Source organism: Pelobates fuscus, chromosome 2, assembly GCF_036172605.1.
Source record: "Pelobates fuscus isolate aPelFus1 chromosome 2, aPelFus1.pri, whole genome shotgun sequence".
Taxonomy (NCBI): Eukaryota; Metazoa; Chordata; class Amphibia; order Anura; family Pelobatidae; genus Pelobates; species Pelobates fuscus.
In genome coordinates, this window is record NC_086318.1 from 395,817,574 (window position 1) to 395,838,055 (window position 20,482).

A 20,482-nucleotide genomic window follows, 5' to 3' on the forward strand; every position below is an offset into this window, starting at 1 on the left:
GTGGGAGGGACCATATGAATAAGGGGGGGGAGACTGTCACATGTTTCCCGCCACTAGAGGGAGCAGCTACCAAGTAATGGGAAAGGGGGGTGTGGGTGACACCATACACGCTGTAGGATGAGCAGCACGTGGGGAGGAAGGGGGGGGGGGTGAAGGAAGCAGATGTGATTGACAGGTAAAGCAGCCAATTAGATAAATCTCCCTAGACATAGTAAACCAATGACTGCTTGGGGGGGGTGGCTGAGCTGTCTTTTCCTCCTCATAAAGTACATTTAAAATGGAGACAGAGGAACAGTTGAATTTTAGGGGTAGGCGTGGGGATGTTCTTAGATTATTTTAGGGGACTTACTAATAATTTATTCTAAAAATGCAATGTGTCTTATTTATACAGACTGATTTCTAAACTCCTTTATTGTAGTTTTAAAGGGACACTATAGTCACCAGAATAACTCAATCTTATTGAATTTGTTCTGGTGAGTAGAATCATTACCCTCAGGCTTTTTGCTGTAAACACTGTATTTTCAGAGAAACTGCAGTGTTTACATTACATCCTAGTGATAACTTCACTGGCCACTCCTCAGATGGCTGTTAGAGATCCTTCCTGGGTCATGGCTGCCTAAAATGGTATGGCAGGGCGGTGGGCTTAGTGATAGGGGTGGGGGCTATGCATAAAAAACGTCTTGTCATCCATTTGGGAGTTTCTTCTTATGAACGGCCTCCCATTAATTCCCCCAAATAATAAATGGATTTGGTCATAGGACAGAAGAGAAAAAAATGGGGAGATGGAGGAAAGTCAGGAGAGGGTGTGACGCCAGGAGGCAATTCCTAACTGAACGCGTCCCTTCATACAGCCATGCAAATCTCCAGAAAGGCTATAAAGAGGGACCAAAATTCAGACCCTGAGGAGAAAACATCTCCATCCACGAAGACCATATTTTCTAAAAGTGTTCTGTAGTTTTATTAATAGCAGATGTGAGCTTTTCCGTTATAATCAGGTACCATATCTTAGCGTCTTATCTGAGCATCAGTAGGCGGGGGCCACCTTGCAGCACCTAGCGATGCACTGTCTCAAGGCAGCACACACCCTAAAAATAAGCTTGTGTGCAAAACAAGTGGAAGAGATCCGTGTATTGTCCCTGTTTAGAGGTGCAACACATGGATCTAAGGAGAGGGTAATCTCAAGACATCGCAAGAGCCTCCCAAAGACATTGTCCCATATAGGTTTGACCTGAGGTTGTGGTGGAATCTCGGTAAAAATAAATTTAGTAGGCCGAGATTACCACGTGGCATGTGTACGTGCATATGCTGACGTATCGATCAGTTGGTTGCACGAGGCAAGATACGATCAGTAGTGTACGGAGCATGTGCAAGAATACAGGATGTAGTATTCCCCTCCTCCATTGTGCTGGACAGGCCATGCGGTCAAGCAGGAAGTTAATTCTTATTTGTATTGATTGGTCAAGAGAATGTGCGGGTGGAGCTTAATATGGGAGGAGTTATGTGCCTATATAAGGAGCCTGCACTATTGTCCGGGGCTCAGAACTTGCTGTATTTTGGTGACATTAGTCCCTCTGAGTCCCGATCGGTGATCCAATAAAGAATCTCTTCCTTCCTGAAGAAACCTGTGTCCATCTCTCTGTGCTTGGCTTCCGTCAGTTTCTCCGGTATCATTTGGTGCATTGGCCGGGAAGCTCATCGTTCAACGGTAGCTGAGAGGCAGAGGCGTGAGACGGTCTATCTTTGCCCACGTTCTCTACGGCTGCACCCCTGAACTTCTGCGTGGACCTCCCTTCGTCTCGGCGCCACTGGTCTGTTGTCCAGGAGATCATCGGCCTCTACGTAAGAAGTGCTGGGGTGTCCCCGTCGATGAGTGTGAACTCAGGGTCAGGAACGAGGAGGTAAGACAACTGCTGTTTTAGATGGCAGACCCACTAGGGGTATATCGATTGTGCGGTAGGCCCATAAGGGGTTATTTGTGTATGGAATCTGCCCCCTCTGTCGGAGGGAAGGAGCGAAGGCGCACCGCTCAATCGAACGCTCTTTAGTCAGACCGTTTGATTTGGTTAGTCAGGCGGGGTTCTGGTGTAAATAGCCCTAGCCGGACACCGGTGTCTTGTCTAGACTAGCGTTCTAGGGTGTATATTACGTTCGCTAGGTCGGAGGGACCGGGAGACTAAGCGGCGCCTGTGTAAATTCGGTTCGCTAGCTCTCAACCTATCTTGGCTAAGTGGGAAGGCGTGTAAATTTGGAACCCACTAGATTTTTGATAGTAATCGACTAAGAGGCGTCTGTGTAAATTCGGTCCTCTAGCTCGCTATATGTGGTGCTTGGGCAGTGTGGCTAACCAAAACGGGTGTACATAGTTTTAGGTAGTCCATTCAAGGTACTGGCCAATAGTTTAGTTGGGAATTGTAAATGTGTTAAAGATTGTTTAGTAAAGTGTATATCTTGTTAGATAGCGCGAGCTCAGCCGTCTAGCGAGAGTGTTAATAGTGTGTTGCTGTATCATAGTGCACGGTACCATAACCCTGTATATTTACTGACACTGTATATAAGTACTAATCATTGTCGTCTATTGCATGTTTAACACCATAACCACTAATAATTGTATTGTGACCTTAAATTGTGCTTTGACCTATGCTAACCGTACTGTAACCGCTATTTGTAAAAGACGATGTTACTGGGGTGTGTTATAGACGGGTAATTCATATATAGAGAATTATAGCGTGGGTGACTGTATAGTTTCGCCAAAGGGCATAATATTGATTATCTAGTGACTGGTGTAACAGCTGTGTGTGTACGGGAATTCCCTGAGTGTTTATTGTGTTATTGTGTACGTTTCACTTGGTAACCGTACCACGTGGTGCTGTTGCCAGAGGAAACGGGTGTGACTGTTGAAAAGTACGTGTGCATAGTATTCGTTGTCAACGACGTTCCATTGATAAGTATGGGCGCGTCGGAGTCAACGATTCCGGATCCCTTAGGTTGTATGGTGAAGAATTTTAAAAAGGGATTCAAAACATGTGATTTTGGGGTTAAAATGTCTCCTGTACGTTTGGTCACTTTGTGTACTAGGGAGTGGCCTACTTTGGTTGCGGCATGGCCGCCACGTGGCAGTTTGGATCCAACTCTGGTACAGCGCGTACACGTGGCTGTATCGGGTAGGCCTGAACTTTACGGGCAGTTTCCTTATATTGATTGTTGGAGACAGGCCGTAAATGACTCGCCAAACTGGATTCAGACATGCCACGAGGAGCAATGTCGCCTCATGGTGGCTAGGACTTGTTTGTCCACAAGGACTGGTGTTAGGCCCATTTTGGACACGCCCCCTGAGTCCGAGATCCCTTTGCCGCCCCCTTACTTTCCTTTAAGAGGAAGTGACGCGAATGCAGGAAGTCCTGCACCCCTTCCCCCATTGCCCCCATCCACTTCCGCTTCCTCCTCCAGTACAGAATCCACCCCCTCTCGTACTAAATCTCCCCTTCCGGAACCAGAACCAACCCCCATTAGATCTGAATATCCTGATTTGGCGCCACTTCAGACTTCCGGTCAAGCTTCTTCTAGCTCGGCTCGAAGTGTTCTATTTACTAACTTTTCCCAAAACCAAGCTCCCACATCCTCATGCTTTATTACCCCCCGACCGGAACCTCTAACTGACGCCCCTCCACGTAGCCCCATACTAACCCGACAACTGACCGGTACCCAACAATTAAAACATTATCAGATGCCTCTTCGTCTGAATCCCGGGTCAGCCTATATTGATGCCGCAGGTCTAATGGCACATGCTGATCCAGTCTTCGTATATGTCCCGTTCACGACTACCGATCTCTTGAATTGGAAGACCCACAATTCCTCGTACACTGAGAAACCACAAGCTATGACCGATCTGTTCACCTCGATAGTTCAGACACATAATCCGACATGGGCTGATTGCCAGCAGTTATTAATGACTTTGTTCAATAATGAGGAAAGGACAAGGATTAATCAAGCGGCCATTAAAGCGCTAGAGGATAGAGCCCGTGCTTTGAATCAAGCCAATCCAGCAGCATGGGCCGCAACACATTACCCTAATACCGATCCCGACTGGAATGTAAATGGTGCAGATATGGTTCAACTCAGAGCCTATAGAGACGCTATAATTGCTGGCATGAAAGCCGGAGGGAAGAAAGCCATTAATATGTCGAAGACAGTTGAGGTGATTCAGAAAAGTGATGAAGCGCCCAGTGTCTTTTATGACCGATTATTGGAGGCATACCGCTTGTATACCCCCTTTAATCCGGAAGACGCAGATAATTCCCGAATGGTGAACTCCGCCTTTGTCAGCCAAGCTTACGGAGATATTAAGCGCAAGCTACAGAAGTTAGAAGGGTTTGCAGGAATGTCTATCACCCAACTAATGGAGGTAGCGAATAAAGTGTATATGAATAGGGAAACAGAAAGTAAGAAAGAGGAAGAGCGCAAGATGCGTAAAAAGGCTGATATGCTAGCGGTAGCGATCGCAGGCGTAGATAGACGGGGCCCAGATAGAGGCGATAGTAGATGGAATAGGGAACCTTTGAGTAGGAATCAGTGCGCGTATTGCAAGGAAGAAGGGCATTGGAGGAACGAGTGTCCGCAAAGAGAGCAGTACGAGAGAGACCAACCCAGGGCAGGTTACGGAAACTTTAGAGGCAGAGCGAGAGGTAGAGGAGGCCCCGGAGGGAGTAATGGTAATAGAGGGAGCAACGGGAACAGAGGAAGTGTTAGGGAAGATAGGTATTTTCCAGCAGCGCAAAGGTACCGCGATAGAGAAGGTAGGGACTTTGTAGGATTGGCTGACACGGTCATGGAGGACTATTGATACCGACCGGGCTCCATCCCCCTTGGTCGAGCGGAGCCTATGGTCGATGTATCAATAGGGGGAAAAAGGAGTGCGTTCATGATCGACACTGGTGCTGAACATTCGGTGGTGACTGATCTAGTTGCTCCTCCATCTGGAAGAACTATTACTGTAATAGGAGCAACTGGAAGAAGTGCTGCAAAACCGGTTCTTAAAAGTCGACTCTGTACATTGGGAGGCCACGTAGTAAAACATCAATTCCTTTATATGCCTGAATGTCCAGTCCAATTGCTGGGACGTGATATGCTATCTAAGTTACAAGCGCAGATTACGTTCCTACCAAATGGAACAACATCCTTAAAGTTTAATGGACCTTCAGGTATTATGACATTATCCGTACCAAAGGAAGAAGAGTGGCGACTTTATACAGCGTTGACTAGCCAAAACCCTAGAAGTGATGAGTCATTATTCAACATACCAGGAGTTTGGGCAGAGAACAACCCACCAGGACTGGCCCGCAATATTCCACCTATTAAAATCGAACTAAAACTTGGGGTTTATCCAGTAAGCCTAAGACAATATCACATCCCGCAGAAGGCTAAGAAGAACATCCAATCTTATCTGGATAAGTTCATACGGTATGGTATCCTAAAATTCTGTACTTCCCCCTGGAACACCCCATTGCTGCCTGATCAAAAGCCCGGTACAGATGAGTATCGACCTGTGCAGGACTTGAGAGCAGTCAATGATGCGGTTGTTAGTATACATCCAGTTGTACCCAATCCATATAACCTGCTTGCTTTAATTCCGGGCGGGGCTACTTACTTTACAGTCTTAGACCTCAAAGATGCCTTCTTTTGCCTCCGAATTGCCGCAGAAAGTCAATGTATCTTCGCTTTCCAATGGGAAAACGCTGTAACAGGCTCAAAACGCCAAATGACCTGGACAAGACTGCCCCAAGGGTTTAAAAATTCACCTACCCTATTTGGTTCAGCTCTAAGTCAAGATCTACTGGATTTCGAGTCCATCCCAGGAGAGTGTGTATTGTTACAATATGTAGATGACTTGTTGATAGCAGCAGTTACAAAGGAAATATGTCAGGAAGCAACGCACAATCTACTACACATTCTCTGGAAGGCAGGATACAAGGTGTCTAGAAAGAAGGCTCAGTTGTGTTTGCCAACTGTCAAATATCTGGGATTCCATATCTCTGAAGGTCAAAGAATTATGGGGCCAGAGAGAAAAGAAGCTGTGTGCCAAATACCGATACCCAAGAATAGAAGACAAGTGCGAGAATTCTTGGGGGCAGCAGGCTTCTGTAGGATATGGATTCCCAGCTACGCGATACTGGCAAAACCTCTGTATGCAGCTATCAAAGGTACAGAGCACGACCCCTTCTTATGGACTCAAGAACAGCAAACGGCATTTGAAGATGTGAAGAAGGCTTTGATGAGTGCCCCAGCATTAGGTCTACCTGATCACACACGACCATTCTACCTGTATGTACATGAGCAAAGAAGAATGGCTGTGGGAGTATTGACACAGTACTTGGGATCATGGCAAAGACCTGTTGCCTACATGTCTAAGCAACTGGATGCAGTGGCCAGCGGACTTCCACCTTGTCTAAGAGCCGTTGCTGCAGCCGCCCTGCTAGTAGCTGAAGCCGATAAACTCACTCTAGGTCAAGAACTTTATGTACGAGTCCCACATGCAGTACAGACGTTGTTGGATTACAAAGGAAATCATTGGTTTAGTAATAGCCGTATGACCAAGTATCAAGCAATGTTGTGTGAAAACCCAAGAGTGCATTTAGAGACTGTAAACACCTTAAATCCAGCTACCCTTTTGCCACAACCTACTGAAAGTCAACATGATTGTTTGGAAGTAATGGATGAAGTATTTTCAAGTAGACCAGATCTTCGTGATTTTCCCATCCAGAACCCCGATGTTCAATATTATACCGACGGCAGTAGTTATGTGAAAGAAGGGATCCGCTATGCAGGATATGCAGTAACAACAATAGACAAGGTGATAGAAGCTCGGCCACTGGCGAAAGGAACATCAGCACAAAAGGCAGAATTGATAGCACTGACACGAGCGTTACAATTGGCTGAAGGTTTAAGAGTGAACATCTACACGGACTCCAAGTATGCGTTTTTAACCACTCATGCCCACGGAGCTTTGTATAAAGAAAGAGGACTATTGAATTCAGAAGGCAAAGAAATCAAGTATGCAGCTGAAATCCTACAACTATTGGAAGCAGTGTGGGAGCCGAAAGAAGTCGGTATCATACATTGTCGAGCGCATCTGAGAGGAGATGGTGATGTAACCAAAGGAAATCGGATGGCAGATAGTGCAGCTAAGCGTGCCGCTGAATCGGGAAGACAGGAGTATGTGGGGCATATAGCTGCTCTTATACCAACTCCGCTGTCTCAATGGACTCCAGTTTATACAGCTCAAGAAGAGGAGTGGTTAAAGACTGAACCTGGAAAGAATTTGGAGAACAAATGGTATCAGTTAGAAGATGGAAGAATAGTCATTCCAGCATCACTAGCGGTAGAAATTGTCCAAAACTATCACAACGGGACACATTCTGGGAGAGACAGCACAGAAGAATCTCTCAGAAAACATTTCTACATACCAAGATTGTCCAACTTGACTCAGGCCATTGTACGAAGATGTGTAACGTGTGCTAAAAATAATGCAAGGCAAGGACCAGTAAAGCCACCAGGAGTCCAGTTTATGGGGGGACTCCCCATGTCCGATTTACAAATTGACTATACAGTGATGCCTAAATCGGGTGGACATCGCTACCTGCTGGTGGTTGTGTGCACCTATTCAGGCTGGGTAGAAGCATGTCCTACTCGTACAGAGAAAGCAGGAGAAGTTGTGAGATTCCTGTTACGAGAAATAATACCCCGATATGGACTACCCTGCTCTATAGGATCGGACAATGGTCCAGCTTTTGTTCATCAGTGCCTACAACAACTGACTCATATGCTTGGTATAAAGTGGAGGCTTCATACGGCATATAGACCCCAGAGTTCTGGTAAGGCAGAGAGAATGAATAGAACTATTAAGAATCAGTTGGCTAAAATGTGTCAGGAAACCCAACTTAAGTGGAACGTTCTCTTGCCCATAGCTCTATTGCGAATCCGCAGTACACCTACCAGAAGGATGGGCCTCTCTCCTTTTGAAATCATGTATGGGCGACCACCTCCCGTACTTGGTAACTTAAGGGGGGATTTGAGTCAGTTGGGAGAAGGAATTACCCGGCAGCAGGTTGTAGAGTTGGGTAAGACTATGGAGGAGGTACAGAAATGGGTACAAGATAGATTACCTGTGAATATTTATCCCCCAGTTCATAGTTACCACCCAGGAGACCAAGTGTGGATTAAAGAGTGGAATAATGTACCGTTAGGGCCCAAGTGGAGAGGTCCTTATGTTGTTCTTTTGTCTACCCCTACAGCGATAAAAGTAGCCGAAGTGACTCCGTGGATACATCACTCCAGGGTTAAACCAGCAGCAGTCGATTCTTGGCAAGTTACAGCAGATCCAGAGAATCCCTGCAAGATCCGGTTAAAGCGCACGACTCAGTCGGAGTGACGAGGAACCTTGTGGATTACAAATTTTATTGTTTCAGAGATTTGGTAAGTGAGTGAGAGGGCCATAATAAAGCCTGTCCGCTCACCGACGTATAGTATATAAGCCAGGAAAAGTCTCGAAGGGACTCCTGTGAAGACGAGCAGAACTCCATTCCCTGCAGCCCTTACATCCTGGAAGCTGAGGTGCCTTCGCACGGACGAAGACTGAGGATGACGACGAAAGATGTGTTTCTGATAATGTTTATTTATGTGTATTTTTATATTCAGGAAGGTAGAGGTACCGACACTCCTAGCTGTGAGGTATGCATTAAGACTACAAGAACAGGTAACCATATTTCCCAAACCCTAATTTGGCATTCACAATACGAGTGTAAAGGAGATGTATCAAGATGTAGATACCTAAATATAGAATATAGTGTGTGCCATTTAGGAGTAGGAGAACCTAAGTGCTTCAGTCCAGAGTATCAACCCCGTACAATTTGGTTGACTCTCAGGAAGGGAGATCCTCAGGGGACCCTAATTAACAAGACAGTATTAGAATCCGTACATTCTTCGGGTGTTCTGCTATTTGATGCGTGTAAGGCGATATCAAGTGGTAGAAAGCCGTGGAATGTATGTGGGGATCTTAGATGGGAGAGGACGTATGGGTCTAACGATAAATATATTTGTCCCAGTAGTAAAAATAAATATGTGAGTCCTAGATGCCCAAATAGAGATTATAACTTTTGCCCATATTGGTCTTGTGTGGGGTGGGCGACTTGGGGACAGACAGTAGACAAGGACATGATTGTGACTAAGTTGCCTACCAGCACATATTGTAAGTCTATGGAATGCAATCCAGTCCATATACTTATAAATAACCCTGACAAATTCTTAGATAAATATGGTAATTTATTTGGGTTTCAAATATATGGGACGGGTTTAGATCCTGGGACAGTATTGTTTATAGGGATAGAGACTGATACGGTATCCTCCCAGACTCATCAAGTATACCATTCCTTTTATGAAGAGATGAGCATAGATAATAAGATCCCCCATAATGCTAAAAACCTGTTCATTTATTTAGCTGAGAGTATTGCTGGTAGTCTTAATGTTACCAACTGCTATGTGTGTGGAGGTACTAACATGGGAGACCAATGGCCTTGGGAAGCAAAGGAGGTAATGTCCGGTTCTGAGGCAGTTGACCAATTAATATCTACACAAGCCGATTATCATATGAGTGTTAGAGGTAAATCTGAGTGGAGATTAAAGACCTCCATCATAGGTTATGTTTGCATAGCAAGGAAAGGAATGATGTATAATACATCTGTAGGAGAATTAACTTGTCTAGGGCAAAAAGCTTATGATGATGATACAAAGAATACAACTTGGTGGTCGGCTTCAAATGTCTCAGAACCATCTAACCCGTTTGCTAGATACGCCAATTTAAAGGATGTGTGGTTTGATCTATCCATCACATCTACCTGGAGAGCCCCAGCAAATTTGTACTGGATCTGTGGTAAGAAAGCCTTTTCGGAGTTGCCACAGGACTGGGAAGGGGCATGTGTGTTGGGTATGCTCAAACCATCCTTCTTCTTGTTACCTATTGAAACAGGTGAGACTTTAGGTGTTAAAGTGTATGATGTGAATCATAGGAAGAAAAGGGGACCCATAGAGATAGGCGCCTGGGAAGATAATGAATGGCCTCCCCAGCGTATTATAGATTATTATGGGCCAGCCACGTGGGCAGAAGATGGTACCTTTGGTTATAGAACCCCTATTTATATGCTCAACCGTATTATACGATTACAGGCGGTGGTTGAGATCATTACTAACGAGACATCACAAGCGCTCAATCTTCTAGCGAAGCATAATACCAGGATGAGGACAGCAGTATACCAAAATAGATTAGCCTTGGATTACCTTTTGGCAGTAGAGGGAGGTGTATGTGGGAAGTTTAACCTGAGCAATTGCTGTCTTCAAATAGATGACGAAGGGCAAGCAATAGCTGAGCTTACTAGCCACATGGTTAAACTAGCGCATGTGCCTACTCAGGTATGGAAAGGGTATAATCCAAGCAGTTGGTTTGGTAGCTGGTATGAGTGGTTTGGAGGGCTTAAGGCAGTGGTAGGTGGAGTCCTATTGATTTTAATGTTGTGTCTACTCCTGCCGTGTCTTATACCCTTAGTAGTTAGGTCTGTGCAAAGCCTGATAGAAAATATAGCAGAGAGGAAGGCTGCTGCACAGATAATGGCAATATATAAATATAAGGCTCTAGATCAGGGAGAACCAATGCAGGAAGATGAGTGTTGAAGATTCACATCATAAGATAAGTCTGGTCTGGTTCAAGGTAACTTGCGGTGTATGCAAACTAAGGTTAAGTGATGCCTCAAGTAATTGTGAAATATCAAGAGGCATCAAAGGGGGGAATGTGGTGGAATCTCGGTAAAAATAAATTTAGTAGGCCGAGATTACCACGTGGCATGTGTACGTGCATATGCTGACGTATCGATCAGTTGGTTACACGAGGCAAGATACGATCAGTAGTGTACGGAGCATGTGCAAGAATACAGGATGTAGTATTCCCCTCCTCCATTGTGCTGGACAGGTCATGCGGTAAAGCAGGAAGTTAATTCTTATTTGTATTGATTGGTCAAGAGAATGTGCGGGTGGAGCTTAATATGGGAGGAGTTATGTGCCTATATAAGGAGCCTGCACTATTGTCCGGGGCTCGGAACTTGCTGTATTTTGGTGACATTAGTCCCTCTGAGTCCCGATCGGTGATCCAATAAAGAATCTCTTCCTTCCTGAAGAAACCTGTGTCCATCTCTCTGTGCTTGGCTTCCGTCAGTTTCTCCGGTATCAAGGTCAAATCAATCAGGCATGCAAATAGATTCTCTTATAGCCGTTTTCCCTGAAACAAGCAGAAACCGCTTCAGATGTAATTTTGGAAAATCTACAGGAGTGAATGTACCAATTGGTCAAACATTTTAACAATTTTCCTGGATCAATGTTGATGAGATACCTTGGTCAGGTCGGTCATAGTATAAAACAGAAGTAAACTGTGAAGTATAAGAGATATATTAGTCCTGATCTTTTATATTGAACTCAGCACTTGTTTCCATTGAGGGAAGTCTCGCCCTCATGATAGGTCCTTTAAAAAGGAACATGCAAAATGGATACAATGGGTAGCCTGGAAGAGTTCAGAGGCCAGAACACTATTCTGATACACCAGGGGTGCCCTAGAAACCACTCCATCCCTTTCAAGGAGGTGCTAAATGTCAGCAATCCCTTTCTGATGCACGGCATCTCTTGGGAAACGCATAATTTTACAATAAGGAAGTAAATCTACTACTATCAGAGGAGAGGGCATCAGCAATACTTCCAGAGCTTCAGGGAATCCTGAAAGGCTGGGCTGGGGTGGGACACTTGAAGATTAGTGCTAGAATGCTAAATAAGAGGAGCCAAAGAAGCAGTCTGACCCATCTCCTCTTCCAAAGACACCAACTGTGCTTTACCTTTGGTCGTTAATTTGTGACAACTTCACAAACCGTGCCACCTTGTAGTAAGTAAACAGATGCGGCCCCCTGATCTTTTCCGCTTATGTAATAAATATTTCTGGAATCTGCCTCTTCAACCCTACCAGATGAAAGAATAAATGTCCACTTGAAACCTTACCAAATCCCACTTGGTAACGGGATGGGATGGAATGAAAAGAATACAATATTTTAGGCGTAATATTTTTAGCACATACATTTGGTCAAAAATTCTAATTTATAGCGAACCCACTGTGTCAGCAGGTGCCGGAGATATGTAATCATGGGTCCACAATCAGCTCCAAACATCATCTCCCACCTAGGAGTAATACCATTGGCAACATTTTAATATAATTCAGGAGCAGTGAAGACATTCTTTCCAGTCTACAGTGAGATTGAAGGGAATTCCAAGCCACATCTTTCGAAGAGAGAGACTGCCTGCAGGAAGAATGTGGAAAACGTTTTCTAAGTGTAGCAATAACCATGGATATTTGAAAAGTTCCTGTCAATTCCATTTGTTTATACTCTGGTTGCTTCATTTTGAGAACTTTGGCTCACTTACCATCCCTATTTAAAAATGTCCTCTCGTTCTGAAATTTGGGGTAACCTCTGTCATTGCTTAAACCTTGGGAGTAAAAGGGTCAGCGACGTCTAACAGGCAGGTGGTTATTTTGAAAATCAAAATTGGACTGGAGACATTGCTTAATGCGTTACCACTACAGGACATATGCAGTACGCAAGTACGCAAACTGGCATGTTGCTGAACAGTTTTTTTCTGCCTGTTGCATCTTACGTGTGAAAATTCTATTTTTAAAATAATGTATTTTATTACTATTTATATATTTAAGTACATACCCACTTATTTATGGGTAATTTTGCTTACCTCAGTGTTTCCACAATACACCTCACACAAAAAAAGAGAACAAATTATGAATTCTAAGTATGCTAGCAGGCCTCAGATCTGTTTTTTCCTTTAACGGTACTCATGAAAGCAGGAACAGAAGATATGTCAGTCAGATAACCTGCAAAACCCACATATTTCAGTAACAAACAGTCAAGACACTGAGTGCAGGATGTTTAGGGTTTCACTTGTAAAAGCTCACCTTGTATTTATGATATAAATTCTATAAGGTAAATCCAGTTACGGCATCTGAATCTTTCTCTTCTTCTTCCCTAGTGCATAAAATATGCAAATAAAACTAACAATGACATCTCTGTAAATTATAGAATTTTTTTTTAGCATTTAGTTGGTGTGAATAAAGTTCTTTGTTCTCGGTCAAATAAACATCGATTACATAAATAAATAGGTAAAGGACACTAAAGGGTGGAAACTGAGGCGTAACTAGAAACCATAAGGGCCCTGGTGCTAAAATTGCCCTGGGCTGCTCCTGATACGTCTCACCCCTCAGCCCCTTAGCCCCTCCAGGTGTCTCATTCACACCCAAAAGGGTTAGTGTGGAATGGTTGGGGGGTTGAGTATGACAGATTTAGAGCGGTTAATGAGATAGTGTGGCAGGGTGAAAGCAGGCGAGTGTGACAGAGTGATGGAGAAAGAGTGTGACAGGATTGGGGGGCCAGTGTGACAGTGCGAGAGAAGGTGAGTGTAATAGGGTAATAATGGCAGAGCAATGGATGATGAGTATGGCATGGGTGAGTCACAGAATTGATGGAGTTATTGTGAGTGTGGCAGGGTGAAGGAGGGTGACAGTTACACAGACACACCTGTGCATACACCAACACATGTAGATATACAAACACAGACTGGCATACATGCAGATACACACCATATAACACATACAGATACATACACGGACACACATGCTTATACGCAGACACACACTGACACACATGCAATTGCAGACACACAAACTAACACAAAGATACATTTATACACACAGACACACATGCAGATACACAAACACTTAACCCCTTAAGACCGCAGCCAAATGTACAAGTTGTGATCCAAAAAAACGTAAACAAAACCTGGCATTTGCGCTATATGTCTGTCCAACCATAATTCACCTCTTTCATATTAAATGCACCCCCCATTATTATATATCATTTTATTCAGGGGAAACGGGGCTTTCGTTTAACATCAAATATTTAGGTATGGAACATAATTTAATATGAAAAAAATATTTAAAAAATGGGAGAAAATAAGAATTTTTTAAATTTTTTTAGTTCTACGTGACATTCTAACTGTGAATGTCATAATACTGTTTGCTTTTACTGCAATACAATACACATATTTGTATTCAGCGATGTCTCGCGTGTAAAACAGTACCCCCTATGTACAGGTTTTATGGTGTTTTGGGAAGTTACAGGGTCAAATATAGCGTGTTACATATTTCAGTTTTTTTACATTGAAATTCGCCAGATTGGTTACGTTGCCTTATGGTACCATATGGTAGCCCAGAAATAAGAATTACCCCCATGATGGCATACCATTTGCAAAAGTAGACAACCTAAGGTATTGCAAATTGAGTATGTCCAGTCTTTTTTAGTAGCCACTTGGTCACAAACACTGGCCAAAGTTAGTGTTAATATTTGAAAATGCAAAAAACTAATTTGAACGCAAATTTTGGCCAGTGTTTGTGACTAAGTGGCTACTAAAAAAACTGAACATACCCTATTTGCAATACCCTGGGTTGTCTACTATTGCAAATGGTATGCCATCATGGGGATAATTTTCATTCCTGGGCTACCATACGGTCTCAAAGGCAACCTGGCGAATTTTAATGTGAAAAAACTGAAACGCAAACCTTATATTTGACTCTGTAACTTTTGAAAACACCATAAAACCTGGACATGAGGGGTACTGTTATACTCAGGAGACTTCGCTGAACACAAATATTAGTGTTTCAAAACAGTAAAACGTATCACAACAATTATATCGTCAGTGTAAGTGCCATTTGTGTGTGAAAAATGCAAAAAATGTCACTGTCACTGACGATATCGTCGTTGTAATATATTTTACTGTTTTGAAACACTAATATTTGTGTTCAGCGAAGTCTTCCGAGTAAAACAGTACCCCCCATGTACAGGTTTCATGGTGTCTTGGAAAGTTACAGAGTTAAATATAGTGCTAGACAATGTAATTCCCTGAACTTTTGGCCTGGGTTGGCAGGCAGGTCCTGCAAATTGTAATTAATAAAATGACCTAATTATGTAAAATTATTACATAAATATATGCGTAGAATTATTATATATATATGTGTGTATATATATATGTGTGTATATATATATGTGTGTATATATATGTATATAATTTTTTTTAATTATTTTTATTTATATATAGGTATATACATAGTGATATATACGTATATACTTATGTATATAGATATATATATTATTTCGTTCTACATGTATTTTGATATCAATATATATATATTAATTTTAAAATACAGTTAGAACGAAATTACGCATGTTTATATATTTTTTATCTATTTTTTTTTATTATTTTTTTATTATTTTTTTATTTATTTTTTTAACGTATTTATATATTTATTTATTTTTTATTATATATAAATATATATATAATGAAAATTATATATATATTTAATCAATATCATTGTACGTGTATTTTGATATTAATATATATATATAATTATGTATATATTAATATTAAAATACACGTAGACAGTGTATGCATATTTATGTGTATGTGTGTATATGTGTGTATATATATACTTAGATCATATATATAATAAATATATATATGATCTAAGTATATATAATTTATTTTTACACTGTTTTAACATTTTTTATTTTTTTTTCAGACAGCAGGGGGAGTACCTGTCATTACAGGCACTCCCCCTGCTGGCAATGCCTTGGACGGCTATGCCGTCCATGTGATCGCGGGGTCCTCGCAAGGACCTCGCGATCACATGGCCCTGGGCGGCTGAAGAGGACGCAGGGGGACTCCCTGGGCTCCCAGGTAAGTCCCCCATACCGCGATCGCCGGCGTGGGATCGCCGGCGACCGGGTAAGTACATAAGATCGCAGGACGTACTATGCCGTCCTGCGGCTTTTAGAGCCACCAAAATAAGGACGGCATAGTACGTCCTGCGGTCTTAAGGGGTTAAGGACAAACATTCAAATACACAGAATGACACACATACAGATACACAGGGCACACACTGACATACAGATACACATGCAGATAAATAGATACACATACAGACACATACATACAGAGAGACACACACAGACACATACATACAGAGACACACATAAACACATATATACAGAGACATACATACAGACACACACACATACAGAGACATACACACATACAGACACACACACACATACAGACACACACACATACAGACACGCACACACATACATTAGTCACCCTCCTGTTTCCTACCTTTTATATGCAGGAGGGTGATTTCTCTTGGGTCCAGTGGTGGTTTTGGCTGATGGGCTGACTCCCTCCTTTCCTTCCCCCCGTGCGGCGCTGTGTGTAAGCTGGGAGGAGTGACCAGGGCAGCCACTTCCTCCCAGCTCTGATGTCATCACAGGGGGCCCAGTCGCGCTATTATTACCGGGCCCCCTAACAGCATGGGCCAACCAATGGGCCCCTGAACGGGCGGGTCGGGGCCACAACACATGGCAGGCCGGGCCCCCTGGAATGACGGGCCCAGTCGCAGCTGCGACTCCTGCTACCACGGTAGTTCCGCCACTGGGTGGAAATAACCCCTACATTTACAGTTATTCATATAGCGCCAACATATTCCACAGCGCTGTACAATAGGAAACAAGACAAGCGTTGAATTCTAACAAAACATGTATGGCATATGGGAACTATAAGGGAAGGGGGCCTCGCCCAAATGAGCTCACAATCTAACAACCTATTTTTTATTGCACTATGTAGATAAATGCATTAAAATATGCAATATATATATTTTTTTTTAAATATAAAATTTTAAAAAAAGGCTCTTACTTTTAAAGTTCTTGTATTTTGCTGGGTTTTCTGCTCTTACAATGGACTCTCTCATGACCAGGAAGTAGTTTAGACTTTCATTCTGTTCAATTGAGCTTGACTTTGTTATATACTACTTTTTCCAGATCTAGACAGGGATTTATAAGATATGTTGCACATGGCATAAAATGTAGAACAAATGAATTTTATCACATGACAGGAGGCTTCGTATTTTGCATAATCTTTCTTTACTAACTCAATAGCAGCAAAGAAAAGAGTGACATAACTGAGAACCAATCATAATGCAGTATAGAGTATAAGAGGTGTAACATATGACATAATTTCCTCTTTCTTTGCTGCTCCATCACAAGATAAGTACAGATTTTTGTTTATCCTCTCTGTCCTTACACTTCTACTGTATTTCATATCATAATTTTATAACTATTATTTTCTGTATTTCTGTTATTACCCTTTGGGGAGCTATCCCCCTCTATTTCTGGGGTCCCCTCCCTAGCTCTGGGACTTTTCTAATACCCCTATCCCTTTTACAGGAGGTCTTACCGGCATTCTCCCCGTCTTCACCTCTACTTCCTAGGGCCAGATCTCTCTTGCGGTATTTCCCGCCTTTCACCTTTATTCGCACGTTCTTTTCGCCTCGCGAACGGCACTTTCTGACCGTTCATTCACATAGATTTGTTTCTTTTGCCCAACGCCTAGCATTCGGCAAATTTCCTGCGAACACCTTGTATTAGGCGCTCGCATTCGTTTCGTGCGCCGAACACCCGCACCACCTATTGGCACTTGCATTCGGCTAATTCGTGCGCATGAAAGCCCGGCGTTCGTGTAACTCCTTATGCTGCCCTAGCATCTAGGGGAGGTACTAAAACCTCCTCATTTTAACTGCCTTCAGTCCGGCGGCCATTTTAAACGGCTACTACTGTCCTGTTGCAGACTCCAGTCAGTTACTACTGACAGATACTCTGGAATACTCTCCTGAACGCTACTTCCTTATCACAGCTCACTGTGGGGCCAGTATCAGGTTAGTGCTTTGCACTTGGGGTCGGTCTAAGCCAGTTGGTTTATCCTTATTCTGGCAGGGGTGAGCCCCCATTCATGTGCTGCTGAACGGACCTGTCTATGCAGGATTCCGAATTCCTGGGTGAGCCCCAGTGACAGCCCTCATCACCTCACTTGACCAACCAGTCACATAATCCTCTCAGGTTAGCCATTACCTACTTATATACCACCCCCTGGTCCCCAGGCCTCTCCAAGTTTTTGTGCCACAAGTGCCCTCACGCATATTAACCGGGTGAGCCCCGAGTGTGATTATAACATCATGGAAGAATCGCAAAACCCCTCAGATATCCAGATTGGCGAGGATCATGGACATGGCAGATGATGCCTATGAAAGGGCTGATGACTTCACCCAAGATATGGTGCGTGAGTGGGCACGGGATACCCGAGAGTGGGCACAGAGGTGCTTCTGTTTCCTCTCTTCGGAGAGGCGCCGAGCAGCACTTTTCCGAATTGACAACAAGCTTGTCGAACTGGGGGATAAGGAATTAGGCCCCTTGGCACAGGGCAAGCTGTTTGGAGAGGACTTCCTTACTGAGCTTAATAAGAGGGTCAATATATTCACATCCCTCAATAAGGCACAAACGTCAATGCGGAAAGTATTCCGCGGCTCCAGCACCCAAGGTGTTTTTGGGAGGGCTGGTCGGCAGAGGGGCCGTGCCACCAGCCGCTTCTGGCCATCCGGCCCCCGCACAACCAGGAAACAGCCATTCTACACGGATTCATCTGCCCGCCATCGATTCCACCAGTTTAGGGGATCGGACCGTGGCGGCCGAGGACACTCCAGAGCGAGATTCTCCAAAGGTAAGTCACCATTCTATGCTACCTTTAACCTCTTGCCATACCGCAGGTCGTGTTTCTCTTTTTTTCCAGAATTGGGCAGACCTATCCTCCGACACATGGATACTTCGGACGGTGCGGGGCTATCAAATAGAATTCGAGACGACGCCACTCCAACAGACCCCACTGCGCCCGATCCAACTTTCACGGGCGGACGCTGGTTTGATAGACCCGGAACTCCAGGACTTACACTCCAAAGGTGCCATCCAACCAGCTCCGGACTCCACCGGGTTCTACAGCAATATCTTCTTGGTCAGGAAGAAGACCGGGGAATTCTGACCCGTCATCAACCTCAGGGAGCTCAGTTCCTATTTGGTGTACCACCACTTCAAAATGGAAGTGGCCTCAGTTTGGCCTCAGTTCGGCCGCATGGTGTTTCACCAAAATTATGAAGCCGGTAATGGCGAAACTGAGGGCCCAAGGCATAACATGCATCGTCTACCTCGACAACATCTTGATATTCTACGAGGACACAAGGACCCTAAAGAGTCACACAGACTACGCTGTACACCTGCTCGAATCACTGGGCTTCGTTATTAACGGCCCCAAGTCATCTATGATCCCCGCTCAGTTGATCGAATTCCTTGGATTCGAGATAGACTCAACCTTCGTGGACTCTACGCCTTCCGGCCGCAAAGATTGCCACCATCCGCAGAGAAATTCGGAAGGTACTTCGACTGACATCCATACCTTTACGGGGCCTTCTCTCATCATCCATCCAGGCCATCTTTCCCGGACCCCTACATTACAGAGCCATGCAACGCCTCAAGGCAAAGTTCCTTCGCAAAAACCCAACATACAACCAACCGCTCCCTATGTCGGACGTGGTTCGGGAAGAATTGCACTGGTGGCTGAACTGCATGCAGGGAACGGCCGGGCCATATTCGGAAACCAACCAGACTTCATACCGGAGTCAGACGCCAGACGCTGAGGCTGGGGAGCAACATACGGCACCTCCTCCACGGGAGGAGTGTGGCTGTAACTCCCCAAGAACTTTCCCTCGGGCTGTAACAGTCTGTGACAGCCCGAGGGAATGCAGTACTAAGCAGCTCAGCTGGGGGCTGGGGGCTGTCTGTGGCCAGAGAGAGCAATGACAGGCTCCCCGGCACAGGCCCCGCCCCCAAACGATAAGCTCCGCCCTCTGCCGTTAAGCAGCAGCCCATGCTGCTGCTGCTGCAAAGGCCAGAAGATGGCTGACCGCCAGCAACAGGTAGGCTTGATGTGTGTGTGTGTGTGTGTGTGTGTGTGTGTGTGTCTGGACTCAGCAGTCTGTATGTGTGTATGTGTGTGTCTATGGACTCAGCAGTGTGTGTGTGTGTGTGTATGGACTCAGCAGTCTGTGTGTGTGTGTGTGTGTGTGTGTGTGTGTGTGTGTGTGGACTCAGCAGTCTGTGTGTATGGACTCAGCAGTCTGCCTTCTGTGTGTGTGTATGGACTCAGCAGTCTGTGTGTGTGTGGGTGTCTGGACTCAGCAGTCTGTATGTGTGTGTGTGTATGGACTCAGCAGTCTGTGTGTGTGTGTGTGTATGTGTCTGGACTCAGCAGTCTGTATGTGTGTGTGTGTATGGAGTCAGCAGTCTGTGTGTGTGTGTGTGTGTGTGTGTGTGTGGACTCAGCAGTCTGTGTGTGTGTGTGTGTATGGACTCAGCAGTCTGTGTGTGTGTGTGTGTGTGTATGGACTCAGCAGTCTGTGCGTGTGTGT